Genomic DNA, 14,800 nt, shown 5'->3' on the forward strand with positions numbered 1-14,800 from the left:
TGGTATTTGCTTACCAAAGGCTAGGGAGGGAAATCCGAAAAAATGACCTGGTCCTCCAGGTTGGGGGTTGGGCGTAGGGCCAACAACCCTACCCCGGAAAAATTTCAACACGTTACGAAACCCATAACAAAGCTCAATTATTGGTTGTGATCGTATCTGGTATAGTCTCCTCTTCCTCATACAAATTAGTTGAGCCATTTTACTATGAGCAAAAGGTGATAAGCTGCTCTAGACTAGACTCACCTTTTTTGAAGCATTTGCTTCAAAAGTTGAGAAAATGCTCTAGTTTATTCATACAGTTTTGAGTATAAGCTTTTACTCTTGAGCAAATGCTCAAACTATTTTTTGATAAGCATGAGCAAAAGGTTTTGCTCACGTTTATTCATAGAAAATGAAGCAAATGCTCCATATTTTAAAAGTATAAGCAAATGCTCAACTTTATTCATATGGCCCAAGGTGGCAAGGTGCAGGTAAGATTGATAAAAAATAATTCTCTCTGCTGTACAGTGGTCCAGAACATAGGGCTGGTTATGGTGGTACTGGCTTCTTCATCACGGCAGAAATGAGAAAGAACTTGCTCAATTTCGAACCAATATCAGACCGAATGTGCATGATTAGATTGAAAGGGAGGTTCAGAAATATAACGTTGATATCTGTCTATGCCCCCACCAAGGACACTGATGAGCAGGAAAAAGAAGATTTCTATGATGTTTTGACAAACAAATTAGATCAGATCAGACAACATGATATGATACTGGTGCTGGGGGATTTGAATGCTCAAGTGGGTGGAGAAAGTGCAGTTAGAACGGTTGCAGGGAAATTTTCACTCCATGAAGAATCAAACAATAATGGCTTTCTACTTGCACAATTTGCAGAGAGTAATAAAATAGTTATTAGAAGCACCCCCATAAAAGATTTCATCTCGGAACTTGGAGAGTTCCAGGGACGGAGATAGTAAATCAGATCGATCATGTATTAGTATCTGCCAGGCATGCTTCAGGGGTTGTTGATGTGCATACAATGAGGGGGCCAAATTGTGACTCTGATCACTTTATGGTTAGGGCTGTTATCAGATTTCGGCTGTCCAATATACGAAAGGAAAGAGGAATGAAAAGGTAAAGATTTCAAAATAACTTGAAAGGGAAGCTTATGCGAATTGATGTGGAAGGGATGAATGTGGACGAGCAGTGGGGAAGGATACGGAAATGTTTAGATGGAGCAGCCCAAGAGACCATAGGAGTTAAGGTAATGGAAAGAAATCTGGAGTGGTTCGATAAAGAATGTGAGGGAGCGTTAAGGAAGAGAGATGATGCTAGGAAAAGGATGTTGCAAAGAGATAAAAGAGGCGCTAGAACCAACTACAATGACTTAAGAAGGCGAGCAAAGTCAATTATGAGATCTAAAAAGCGTGAAGCAATGAAACAGAAGATCTCGCACTTGGACTCTTTGAGTGATATAAACGAGAGCAGAAAATTATATAGGGGAAGTGAGTTGGTTCAGAAAGGGGTTTCAGGCCAGGTTGAATTGGTTTAAGGATAAAAATGGATGTGTTGTTGATAATGAAGGGTTTTGGAGAGGTGGACTGAGCATTTCGAGGGAGTGCTGAATGATGGAGAAGAGGAGCAACCAGGTCAGAGGTTTGAAACTCTGGTGAGAGAAGAGGATGGAACTGCTGAGCCCTCCTTCGATGAACTAGAGAAGGCAATAGCGACCCTGAAGAATAATAAAGCTCCGGGAGAAGATGGAATAGTGAGTGAGATTGATTGGAACGCAAGTATAATCTGCCCGATTTTAAAAAAGGGGGATAAAATGATATGTGATAACTATAGAGGAATCTCTCTACTGAATATTGTATATAAGCTATTTACAAATATCCTTTTTCAAAGGCTCATCCCTTTTGCTGAGGCAATACTGGGGGATTACCAGGGTGGATTTAGAAAAGGCAGAAGCACAGTTGACCAGATCTTCACATTGAGAAGTGCATTGAGCACGACATAGCTCTTCACATGCTATTTGTGGATTATAAAAGAGCATTTGAAAGTTTATGCAGGAGGAAGCTTCTTGAAGCCCTAAACAATAATGGACTTCCGAAATGATTACGCTCGTGGCATCTACCCTGGATGATACATACTCTAGGGTAAGGATAGGCAACACTCTTGGAAGACAGGGATATGCTCTGTCGGCATTATTGTTCAATTTGGCTCTACACGAGGCTGTCAAGGATATTGCACATGAATGAACTATCGTGAATCGATTGTGGCAGGTATGTGGATACGCAGATGATCTGGTTATAATAGCAAGTACTGTGCCAGCACTAAGAAAAGCCTTCACGTTATTGGTAAATAATGGTGAGCCAATGGGGCTGAAGATAAATGAGGCGAAAACAAAGTATCTACGAGTGTCACCAGCAGTTGGTAAGAGGGTGTGCTAGGGACATGAAAATTGGGCACTACACATTTTAGCAGGTGGACGACTTTTTATACCTAGGAACGCTTGTGGCGAGTAGTGGGAGAGTAGTCACAGCTGAGATAAGTAATCGAATCATGGGTAACAGGTCGTTCTATGCTAGTTTGAAATTATTCAAGTCTGGACTATTAGGCATTAGTCAGGCCTGTAGTATGCTATGGCTCTGAGACTTAGGTACTCACTGCTGGGGACATAGAAAGGCTTCGATTATTTGAAAGAAAGGTTATTAGGAGGATAGTGGGCCCTATTCACGAAAATGGAATTTGGAGAAGGAGAAAAAATAGCGAAATCGAGCACTTCCTGGGGAGTGAAGACATCGTCCGATTTATTAAAGCTGGCAGGATTAGGTGGATGGGACACTTGGTGAGAATGAGTGATAAAAGTATTGCCAAATGTATATGGAGAGAAAGAATATACAATAGAAGAAGAGAAGGAAGGCCAAGGAATAGATGGACAGATGATGTAGAGCAGGATTTGAGAACGCTTAAAGTTCGAAACTGGAAAAGGCAGGCAGTCGATCGGGAGAGATGGAGAGCCTTTGTGAGGGAGGCCAAGGGTTGTAGCGACCTGTAGAGCTGAGGAGTAAGTAAGAAATGAATGCTGAATATTGATAATTATATATTTGCTTTGAATAATATTTGCCCCCCATGAATCAGTACTAATTGAATAGTGTTACTCGAACAATGAGTAACAACTGTTCAGTGAATGATAGATGATACGAGATGATGGATACTTCAAGAAGGGAAGAGAAGAGAAGAGAGAAAACTTTTAATCAACTTAACAAGACCAACATTATAAATTTTCAATCTAATTAAATTAATTTTTATGTTGATCATTGATAACAATACTATAAGAACAAATCTAAGTAAATTCATTTTTATGTTGATTATTGATAACAATATTATAAAAAATATGTTGGGAATAATATCAAAGGATATTAATAATCAGATACTGTATCAAAAAAGCAAAAAACATTTAATAGAGGTTTTTCAAAACATTGTCGAAAAATCGCATAAACTTCTAATCTTTCAATTCTTAGAAATCAGACTCACAAAATTAATAACAATAAATTTGCTGACACCACCTTGCATGACATGCTTCTTAGAACAGCTTGTTATAATAATCAAGAATAGATTTGAAACAGCGCGATATCTGATAGTGATAGTAAGGAGTCAGCAACAAGTAAAAAGAATATTAATTTTAATGTTTTCCTGCTTTTTACTCCCTCGAATTGAGCTAGCAAGTGCGATGTATTTTTTGCCAGAATAATTAAATTTGAATTATATAAGTGTTTTTAATGCGCGAAAAATTATTATTAATCTTTACAGTACCACGACTCAGATATTACATCATTTACATCAAGTGGATGGTAGGCCTATTTCAAACAAGAACTTCGCAAATCCTAGCTACATAATATGAATTTTTTATTTACAATGAATATTCAGTTGCTTCCTCTCACTAAATAAACATGGTATGCAGATTTTCCTAAATAAAATACTGAAATATAAATAAATATGAGTGCATCAAGGTTGAAGATGTCATACAATAATTTGAAGTTAGATGTTAGTATACTATTATAATTGATTTACAGTGATACAGAAGGCTATCGTGATTTTTAATATTCTAGTCAAGCACATCAATATTTACTTGTTTTTACTTCATTATGATTTATTACATTCTTATTTTATATAATTTGAGAATTCATGTTTGGAGAATAAGAAGATCTCTCAAAACCAACAAACTATTTTCAATCGATTATTTGATACTTTTTCAGAATAATGAAATGATAATAAAGTATTAAAATTCTTTAGAATTAACATACAACAGGCTATTGAATAATTGTTATTCAATTATAATGTCACTGTTATTATATTATTGGGCCTTCTCATAATGTGGTAATTTATATAATGTCCTATCACTTTATTCAAAATACAATGATTATTAATAATTAATTTTAAAAATGATAGGTAACAATCAAAATAATTCAATCATACTTCCCACTGATGTAATAAGGATGCATTTTGAGAAATATATTGATTGTCCTATGAATAAGTTTATTGAGCTCGAGCCTACTCATGCAAGAGTAGTCCATTATCTGATTTGTTTTGGTGGCGAGTATGTAGTAAATCACATAATATGGGACAAGGTGAAAGACATTTTCATTCATGGAAATAAATTTGAATATTTAGGCAATATTTAGAATTCATGCATGCTATTGAAACATTACGATTTTTACGATTTTATTCGCCTTTTGAGCATTCGGTTGTTTGAATATTTGTGTCAGGGAATTATTGCATTTTTTCACATTACGCATGTCATCAGCTCATCGTCTTATATTGGTTTTGAGAATTTATAACAGTTGAAAAAATCGTTAATCAGGTTATTTGAAGAGCAAAAACAGCTATCAATTAATACCAAGCTTTATAAAAACATTCGTTTTCAATAGAAACCACAGTTGGTCTACCAATAAAAATAATAAATGAACGTCCTAGCTTGTATGTTGCAAAAGAGAAACGGCAATATCTGAAAACAACTAAATAAAAATGTTTCACAACAACTGTAAATTAAAGAGCTTCCGAATATATGATGTATATCACTAGTTTCTCTACATTATTGGCATCAATGTGAATATTGGTATTATCAGCCTTGGAAATGATTGTCTAGTTTCCAGGTTACCGTATATATTAAACTTAGCCATGAAAAATGAATTTTTGTACTCAACTACAATAATAAATTTTGGATGAACTTCTTTTGAATGAAAATTTATTGATGTAACCAAGTTATAGATGTTTGAGCTGGAATTATTATTGACTGATTCCATATTAGAACTAAGTAAGCTATCGATTTAGTTCAGCTATTAATTGATAGCTAAGTCATGAATTTATAAGTATAATAATTATACTTATAATTATTATGTGATAAAATGAATCTCTATGAAAATTTATTAATTATTAGTTCGAAGTAAATATTATAACAGTTGATTAAGTTAACTCCTCTCACCAGTCTGTTTTTCAAAAATAAAATATAAATGTTATCTCCTATATACGCTACATCTGTATTTAGATTGAAGTGAAGACCAATTATTTTATCGGATACTTATAAATTAATATCAATAAAGGGGGAGCAAATGCCGAGAGGAAGAACAAGAACGAAACACCTCAAAAGCACAAGGGCATCCGGATGTGCCTCCTAGAGAAGATTCACATAATGCTCATCAATTCGCAATAAACAATTATTTTTCTATGTGTTTTTGGGAATATTAACTTATTTAGATAACATTCATTTTTAAGATTCATTATAATTAAAATGTGTCATGTCAATTCTCCATAGATAATATATTCATCTCTTAGAGTATCTTTGCACACTTAGTAAATATTATATTTTCAATTTCACTGCTTAGTTTCCATGCATGCAAAGTTAAATATTATCATTTTGTAATTAGTTATTGATTTCTTCATTTGACTCAAATATATTCATTATTAGCTAATTCTTTTGTGTACTTTCAATTGTAAATTGTACTTACTAGTGTGTTACCAAATAAGATAACTATCTTTAATGGGATCGAATTCCTGTTGCTCTCAAATGTACCAAATACATGTAGGCTATCTTTATGGAATAAATAAATGTCAACTAGATAATAGACCAGAGTAACAATTATTCCTCGACAGTTCTCCCGCTGAATATTAATTAATAAAATGGCCCTTGATTTAAAAATGATGAGAACCCCTGGTCTAACAAGTGGGCTCCCCCGAGCATACAAAGTGCCATCCTTGATCGACTTGGTTAAGCATCGTTACGAAACATGAAGCTGTCAATAATGTGCTCCATGTTTAGACATGGACGAAGCAACCACCAAAACTCATGAATTAAAACAACAGTAATGGGCTAAAAGTAGGAGGGGTTCATTGCCAATACCAACATAATATTATTGCTTTCAAGGTCACTTCGTGATATTCAAAATGCTAATTCAGTTGCAGGAATTTCTATTCGGCAATACCGATGTATTGTTATGCAACTTATCCAAAACAAGTTTCTGGGAAGAGTAGTTCGGCCTTTTGTTCAATAATGCATCGCTAAGATGATACTGAAGCTGATTGGCAGGAAAACTTAGATTAAGATAGTATCACGATAGAAATCTCAAAGGTATTGCAGCTCGTTTTGGAGTTAATTGTAAAAAAAGGATGAATATGACTGAACAACCCCCACAGATTATTTTACCCCATACAATGAGATTTACTTTAAACTGTAAGCATTGTTGGATAGGAAGCATTAATTATTTCTTATGGAGAATGCGGACATTTTTAAGTGAATCTCTATGGTGATAACTATCAAACTACCTTAATAGACACTAAATATCATTATTATCAAATGAAAAATCTGCATTTTTACTATCACAATATTTATAGATACTATTTACTTATTAATTAACATCTTATAGAACTATCAACATGAAATGACAAAGACAACCTTGGCATTATGCTCCTAGCAGATTCTAGGAAAATCAAGGATCATTATGAAGAAAAAAGAAGATATCCTAAGCTTTGGAATTTCTCATTCTAAAAGTATATTCTCTATTGAAAGCAATTCAATTTTATTGTTTCCTGAAGTTTGCATGAATCAGGAATTAGTACCAAACTATTCAATTAGGATTTGCTTCGCCAGAATACATCCCAACATTATTTTAATGCATTGATAAGCAATCACCCACCATTACTGGAATAATATGTGGGAGGATAAAAATGTTATTAAAATGATTCTGCGCTTCTAGCTAGGAGCAATTAATATCATTTCAAGTTCTCCAATGGATCATCTCTAATTCTTTTGTACTCTGACAAATAACGAACTACTTGAAACAGCAGCTTAACAACTACAGATCTAGGAAGAAAATTTCTTAGAATATCAAAAGCAAGTACCAACTAATATTCTCAAGGAATTAATAAACATTTATTGTGGAAAACCTTCTACTAGAAGTTACTAGTTGAATGGTCTCAACGAATAAGAAGCTTCCATGATTGTGAGTTTATGGAATATTTCTCATTCAATTATGAAACATTTAGAAGATAACTTGATATTCTGACATCTATGTGCATCAATTTAATAATATTTAAGGAAGCTATAAGCATAATTTGATGTTCCAGATCATTACTGTGTAGTAAAAGCTACACTTTTCATTAACTCACACATATACGTCAACTCTCTCTTACTATTGATGAGAATTAGGTACTTGCTTGAAGCTAATTGAAATTTCATTAATTTGAAAAAATATATACATGGAGACAACCCCATACAAGCATAACTTACAATGCTAATTACATATTCTATTGAAAAGGGATTATGTTTCAAAAGATCACAAACATATAATAGAGGAAACTCTCAAAAACGTAATATAATATAGATTACAATAGATATATTATGTATTGTATTCAATATAATATAATCCCATTTTTACTTTCCCTATTAGTCAGAGGACTTATTCAGAAAGAAATAGGTGTTGTAGAGCTTTTTAAATGTCTTTCAGTAGTCTCTAATGTTGGAAACCGCGAGATCTCACCATAAACAAACTGAATAATAGCTAGCTACTCTCACGGATTGTACATGATAATGTTGGTTTGTTTGTAAAGCACATGAACATTCTCTCCGTAGTTGTTTTGACCAGAGACAACCTATGGGCTGCGAAGACTGGGAAAGTCTGGGAAGGCCTATTATAGGATGTAAGTAACTTGTTCCTCGACAACTTCCTCTTTTATCAAATTGCTTCCTCGAAAATTGGTTACGGTAATCCATTTTCATACCTTAGAATAATGAGTGAAATTAAACGAAAATATAATAAAAAACAATAATATTAGACTTCTATGGTCTCTATAAGTTAATTAACGGATAAATGTACTATTTACTCCGTCATTATGTTTGAATTAGGTGTTTTAATGGTGTTTTTGTTTTAAAAATTGTACGGTATTGAAGAAAATGAATAATTTGAAAAAATATAACTAACTGTTGAGTACTTATTATATTCAACGTAGTTAGGAAAGCGATTATCAGTTAAAACACTCAATATCAACGATAAACACTACACACAGATTACACACTATTAATGAGCACCAAAACTGTTCAACACATTACATACTATCAATGGGTTGTAAAGTTTTTTATTACTGATTGTAACAATACTGTGAATGAAAAAATACATTTTCAAAGTAAAAAAACATAACTTCTCCATCTGTTGAATAAGATTGAGGTAATCGAGCGCTAATTGAAGAAGAAGAAATGGTGGCAGCATCTAGTTGCATAAAATCGTTTACATTGGTAGGCAATTTAAACAGCAGAAAGTTACATGGAAGACTTGAAGGATGAACTAACTACATAGCGTGATAGGACAGTGTGGTGTGGTGGAGATGAGACCACAAAAGACCTTTGATGAGAGTGATTGAGGATAATGTTGTTGTTGGCGGTGGCGGTAACACTACTGAGGTGAGTTACTATGGACAGATTCATTTCAAACTGGCAGAATTAGATGGATGGGAAGCGTTGATGTCATTCATGAGGGATGCTAACAGTTTGATGAGCAGTAGCTGAACGATTTTTAAAGGGAAGGCGGAAGGTGAGAGACAATTGGAGAGAACCTTTTTTTCAGCAAATCTCGTTTTCGTGATGGAGATTCCGGTGAAATGTCAACGGAAAGTAACATTTGCGTAGCTGTAATGGAGAAAGGTCGTGGAGTCCATCAGCAGGAGATGCCATGCCGGGCCGGCGGTGGGAAAAGAAATTTCCATCCGAGCATCACTCTATTAGGAGGCCTACGCTGTGCGCTCTGTACTTGGATGTTGGATGTGACAAGTAGCAATCTATTGCTTCGCGGCGCTTGCGTAATATGTACACCCACAGAGGAAACAAGAGTCAGCTGACGGCTAAAACTCCCACAAACACTTCTTGTTATTGAACTGACATCTCAGCAAGCCCTTCCGTTGAACGTCTGCTGCCGTTGTTCACTTCAACTTACAAATTTTCTATTTATAATATTTTTTCTCTTCTAATTCTTATTACTATATTACTCTTCCTTTCTATCAACCTCCTCTCCGAGTTTTGTAGTATTTTTGTCCTTTCCCGTCTCTTCTTCCCCTTGCTCATTCATTTTTTGCTCTTCTTCTTTTTTCTTCTGGATTTCCCCGTTTTTATTCTTTTTATCATTCTCCCCTTCAAATTCTTATCATTCTGCCCTCATTTTCCTTCCTTCTCCTACATTATCACTTCTTCAGTTTTCTCCTTCTTCTATTCATCCATCCTTCAACTGCTTCTATTGTTTCTTCTTCATAACTCTTCTATTTTTTCCTTTTTACAAATCAAGTTATCATGTGTATTCATCACTCTCTTTTGTTTTTAATCTCTCTACGTCCTTTCGTCTATCTCCCCATCATTGAACTGTCAGTTCAAATCTCCTCATCATCTCTTATTTCGTCAATATCCTATCCTGTTCTTCTTTTTCACTCTCTCCTTCATAATTTCTCCCATCACCTCATACTCTTCATTTTCTCCAATCTCGTTCTCGTTCTTCACCTCATGGTTCTTCTTAATCTTCTTCCTTCTCATATTCTTGTTCATCATAGATCTACAAAACTCTCTTTATTTTTCTACTTCCTAGCTCCCACTTTATTATTTTTCTTTCTCCTTTCTTCTGTCATTCTCCGTATATTTTTTCGTTATTTTTCATCCTGCTCCTTTACTTGTTCGTGATCTTCTTTTTTCCTTCATCTTTTTTTTTGTTCTTTTATTTCTAATATTTCTTTCTTAATAACTCTTCTTGCTCAACTTCTACCTCCTTCTCTTCAGCACCTTCCTCTCTATCTGTTTAATATTTCCATTGACACTCATTTCTATTGTATTTCTTCTTATTCTCCTTTCTTTTCCTTATTTTCTTCATTTTAATAATGGCATTTTTTATTCCTTTCGTTTTTCTTGCTCTTATCCTTTCTTCCTATTTCTTTTGTCCATTCTTGTTCGTCTTTTCGTCGATTAATTTCCATCTCCTTCGCCTTCAGCCTTCAATCTACTCTTTTTCACATTCTCAACTTCTTTGCCTTTTCCTTACATTACTTGTGCAGCATTCTACTCTGTTGATGACTGAGAGTACATAGAACACTGATAAGAAGTCGCCAACCTACGAGAGCACCTAGCTTTCTCCTACGAGTCAGTTCTCACGCCATTACGTCCAAGACAATAACAAATTCAATCTGTTCAAATGTGTGTACGACAAGTAATTAAATACTACACAGTTATCTAATCTGTTAATTACAGAAAGGTGTCAAAAATTCATTTCCTAGACACGAAGAGTTTTATCTCGATAGAGCAATTATTTCAGGTCGAGAGTGAGGTAGACCATAAACAACATCAATTTTTGTTTGTATTCAGTCACAGTTGACACAACTATCCTATTTGTAAGAGTTATAAGAGTAAGTTGACTGAGTTATTATTTCAAGAATGGCTTGCAAACTCATCATAAAACGGTCTGCAGTTCGCATTCACTTGAAATTGTCGTTGCATGAGCCTTTGAAGACATGCATCTGATATTTGATTTTCTTGCTAAAGCTAGCCGCTGAAGAGCGTTCCAACAAATCAACATGAATCCCCGAAAAAATTGGGAATACCTATTGGTATGGTTGGTGTTATATGAATAGACACATCATTCTAGTACATTCCGTCTCTTAAAATATTGTTATTGTAACTACAGGTCAAATATCCGAAAGAATATGACTCTGTACGTATTAAATGCTTTTGAATCTAACAACGTTTTTCACGATTCAAGAAAGCTCCAATTCTGAAGATGAAATGTCGTCACCAACCAGGTCTGAAATATAAACTTACTCCAAACTCAGTAATCAGGACGAAGAATGGGAGTGAAAATAGAAAGAAATGGAAACACCACTAAGCTTAGATTTGAACTTGGATAGACATATAGACATGTTTAGATTATTGTATTCACCGAACACTAAATCTAACACCAGAGCATGACATGAACTTTGTTGTTTATCGCAACTGAAATACTCAAGATTGTTCTTCATAGTTACATAACACAAGTAATTGGTTGAACATAAAGTTTTTTGTTGAAGTGAAGAAATATTCATTTTTATATAATTGATTTCTTGTGAAATGCAAAAAAAAACTTGAAATTCAACGCTTCTAATTATTTGCAACCATTTATGTTTTCTCTTTGTAGGGACCACATATCTATCACTTTCTTTTGTAATAATACTGGATGATCACTATTCAATTCCACTAACAAATTTATTCAATACTCTAATATAGCTACATCGAAATTGCAAAGCACGTGACGCTGAAATGAGTGTGGATGTCGCGATGAATTCCATATCTATGTCACAAAAATATTTATACAGCTTACAGATGGTGAGGAGACTCTTAGGGGAATGGATACCTTGCCTGATATATATTTTGCCTAATTATATTTTTGCCGTCAGTGACGCTCTCGACTGTTAATTTCCAGCCGGGAACGACAACCAAACGTACCCATCCATTATGGAGTGACTAAAGATGATGATAATGTCACATCGAAGTGTTACAGAGTGGTTAGTTTGCAGAGATATAGGAGATGTAAGTTGTGAGTAGAGATTAACAAAAAAGGTGTGTGATCGCCATCAAATAGAAGTGTCTTCTAAAAAAAGGAGAAAAGATTTATGAATGAATATAGACGAGCGGAATCCAAAAACAATAGAGTATACTGATGGAGAGAAATGTGAGGAATCTTATCGAACCTTTATAGAAAATACCCAGAGGAAAGGTATTCTACCCTTTTCATTTTCTCAGACTAAATGCTGTTCATCACAGTGATAAGAATACTAAAATTCAATTAAAATTCTTATTTCAAAACGTCACATAGCAATAATTGTAAAGAAAGAGAACAAATCAAGAGATAGAGAAGTCACATTATTCGTTGTAACAAGTAATATTTTCTCTACTCTAAATACATTGAGTTGGCTACACTAAAATTACAACTGGATTAAAATCATGATCAAAATTAAATAATTGGATGTGGTGGAATATTTGCTAGGCTATTATTCTTTTACATTATACATTACAATTTCCCAGATTGTTTTCAAGTAAAATCGTTCAGTCCTTCTACTGAAATTTCACAACGTCCTTAGTCTCTTATTAGATCAAATTCCTTTCATTCAAATCATTTACTTATTTGTGTCCAATGTACCCAGAATACCTAGAATGTATTCTAGGTACCTTGTTTGTACCCGTATCAGCTGCATTCATAGCCTATACAAAAATGAGGCAAACAAAATTATTCAGATCTATAAGACTAAGAATCCATTCGTTCACTTCTTAAGACTTCTTATAAGCTGGAATTTCAGTCCTAACGCTTTTTGAAATGTATGCATCATGAGTTATTAGCCTACCATCAAAATACATCCTAATATACAACAAACTTCGTTTGGTTTATGAATGTCATAGGGTTGTATAATCACCAATTCTAATCTAAACAGAATTGACATCCAATCTCATAGAAAAGATTTTCTCTTTTAGCTCCTCCGCTTCTTCTATGCATCATAGAACGAACAACCATACAACCAATAGCAGTTTTTTTACCTGACTGAATACTTTACTACATGTTACAACCTCATCATCAACTTCAAGAGTATCTATTTGTATGTGTATTGTAAATATGTTCGAACCGCATCCACGACTCTTAAATCGATCAGGAAGTTAATGTTTTATTCTGCCTGAAGATGAGTAGTTTATAGCCACATTCAATACTTGATTATATCATAAAATTACATTGGAATTCATTGCACTGGATGCGAATTGAAATATCCCTGTATTTTTTAACAAGAATAGTTTCATTTAACGTCTGCCGAAAAGAAAATTCTAGTTAGAAATTTAGCTAATAATTACTTGACAATTGACATTAGTAGGCTACTCTAAGAATACTTTTATAACTTTTATAAGCCGTTTTATAGTGTTTAATAAGTCAGTTCATCCCAGAATCAAATTACTCATTTAACCATTCTATTTCAACAAATAATATACAAATTAAGAAGATTCCTAAAAATATTGATACTGACAAAATGTATAAAAAGTAGACTTTTCAATTTTGAAGCCTCACCAGTATAACCATGACGTACATGTACACGCCCCCCCCCCCCACCTAACGTAACGGAAATTTGAGCATTACACATCGTTTGTGCACGAATGTGTTCGACCTCTCTGCGTTTGCGCAAGCAAACTGAACGAATTATTCAAAAATTGAATTTGAGGGGCTAGAGAAATGGAAGCCACCTCACTTCAAAATTTGAGCATAGCGGGAAGGATTTCGTTTGTGCGCGTACTTTCGACGTTTGTGCAGTCATCAATACAAATTGCAAAAGCTTGCAACAAGTAATGAAAGCTGGGGATTCGCTAGCCCCCCACACAGTCGAAACACCCCAATTTTCGGCTCAATTGTTTGTGCTTCCTTTGTGCACAAATGTGCACGAACATGTTACGTTTTTGCACACTTTTCAACCAAGAAAATGGGTCGTCACAGATGTGAGGTACAGTACAGGGGCCCAGGGGCCAAGGAAACTGTTCATCCCCCCCCCCTCCAAGTGGAAGATAGTAAATTTAGGCTCAACCTTTTGTGCTTTGAATGTGCACAAATCTGCATGCACTTTCACCGTTTGAGCACTAATCATGTTTTGACTGGAGGGGATTGCATTTCCCCTGCCCCCATACCCTGTTGCAGGCTTTTGCGAATAATTTTGATGAGTGCTCAAACGAAGAAAGTACATGCATATTTGTGCACATTCAAAACACAAACAGTTGAACCGAAATTTACTGTATTTCATCTCTTTGGGGGGGGGGGGGTAACCGTTTCCTTGGCCTCTGAACTGTACCTCACTTCTATGACTACCCATTTTCTTGGTTGAAAAGTGTACAAAAACGTTACATGTACGTGCACATTTTTGCACAAAGGAAGTACAAACAATTGAGGCAAAAATTGGGGTGTTTCGACTGTTTAGGGGCTAGCGTTTCCCCAGCCCCCATTACTTGTTGCAAGCTTTTGAAATTTGTATTGTGTTTGTTTTGCGTTTTGCAAACGGCGAAAGTACGTAAACAATCGTGCACGAAATCCTTCCTGATATGCTCAAAGTTAAGAATTTTTGATCAAATGTTCAGTTTGTGTGCACAAACGCAAAGTGATCGTGCACAAACTATGTGTAATGCTCAAATTCCCGTAACGCTAGGTGGGGGGGGCCCTGGACATTTGTACGTATAACCATGAATGAATCCATGATATTCCAAAATGCTCTATTCGCCGAATTAAAATATTAATTACAAC

At 34.9% G+C, this 14,800-nt stretch overlaps 1 protein-coding gene across 1 annotated transcript in view; it reads right to left on the minus strand.

Moving 5' to 3' along the window:
* Positions 1 to 14,800, minus strand: part of LOC111061992 — a 188,735-nt gene that overhangs the window by 96,646 nt on the left and 77,289 nt on the right.

The sequence above is a fragment of the Nilaparvata lugens genome, chromosome 4 (assembly GCF_014356525.2).
Source record: "Nilaparvata lugens isolate BPH chromosome 4, ASM1435652v1, whole genome shotgun sequence".
Taxonomy (NCBI): domain Eukaryota; kingdom Metazoa; phylum Arthropoda; class Insecta; order Hemiptera; family Delphacidae; genus Nilaparvata; species Nilaparvata lugens.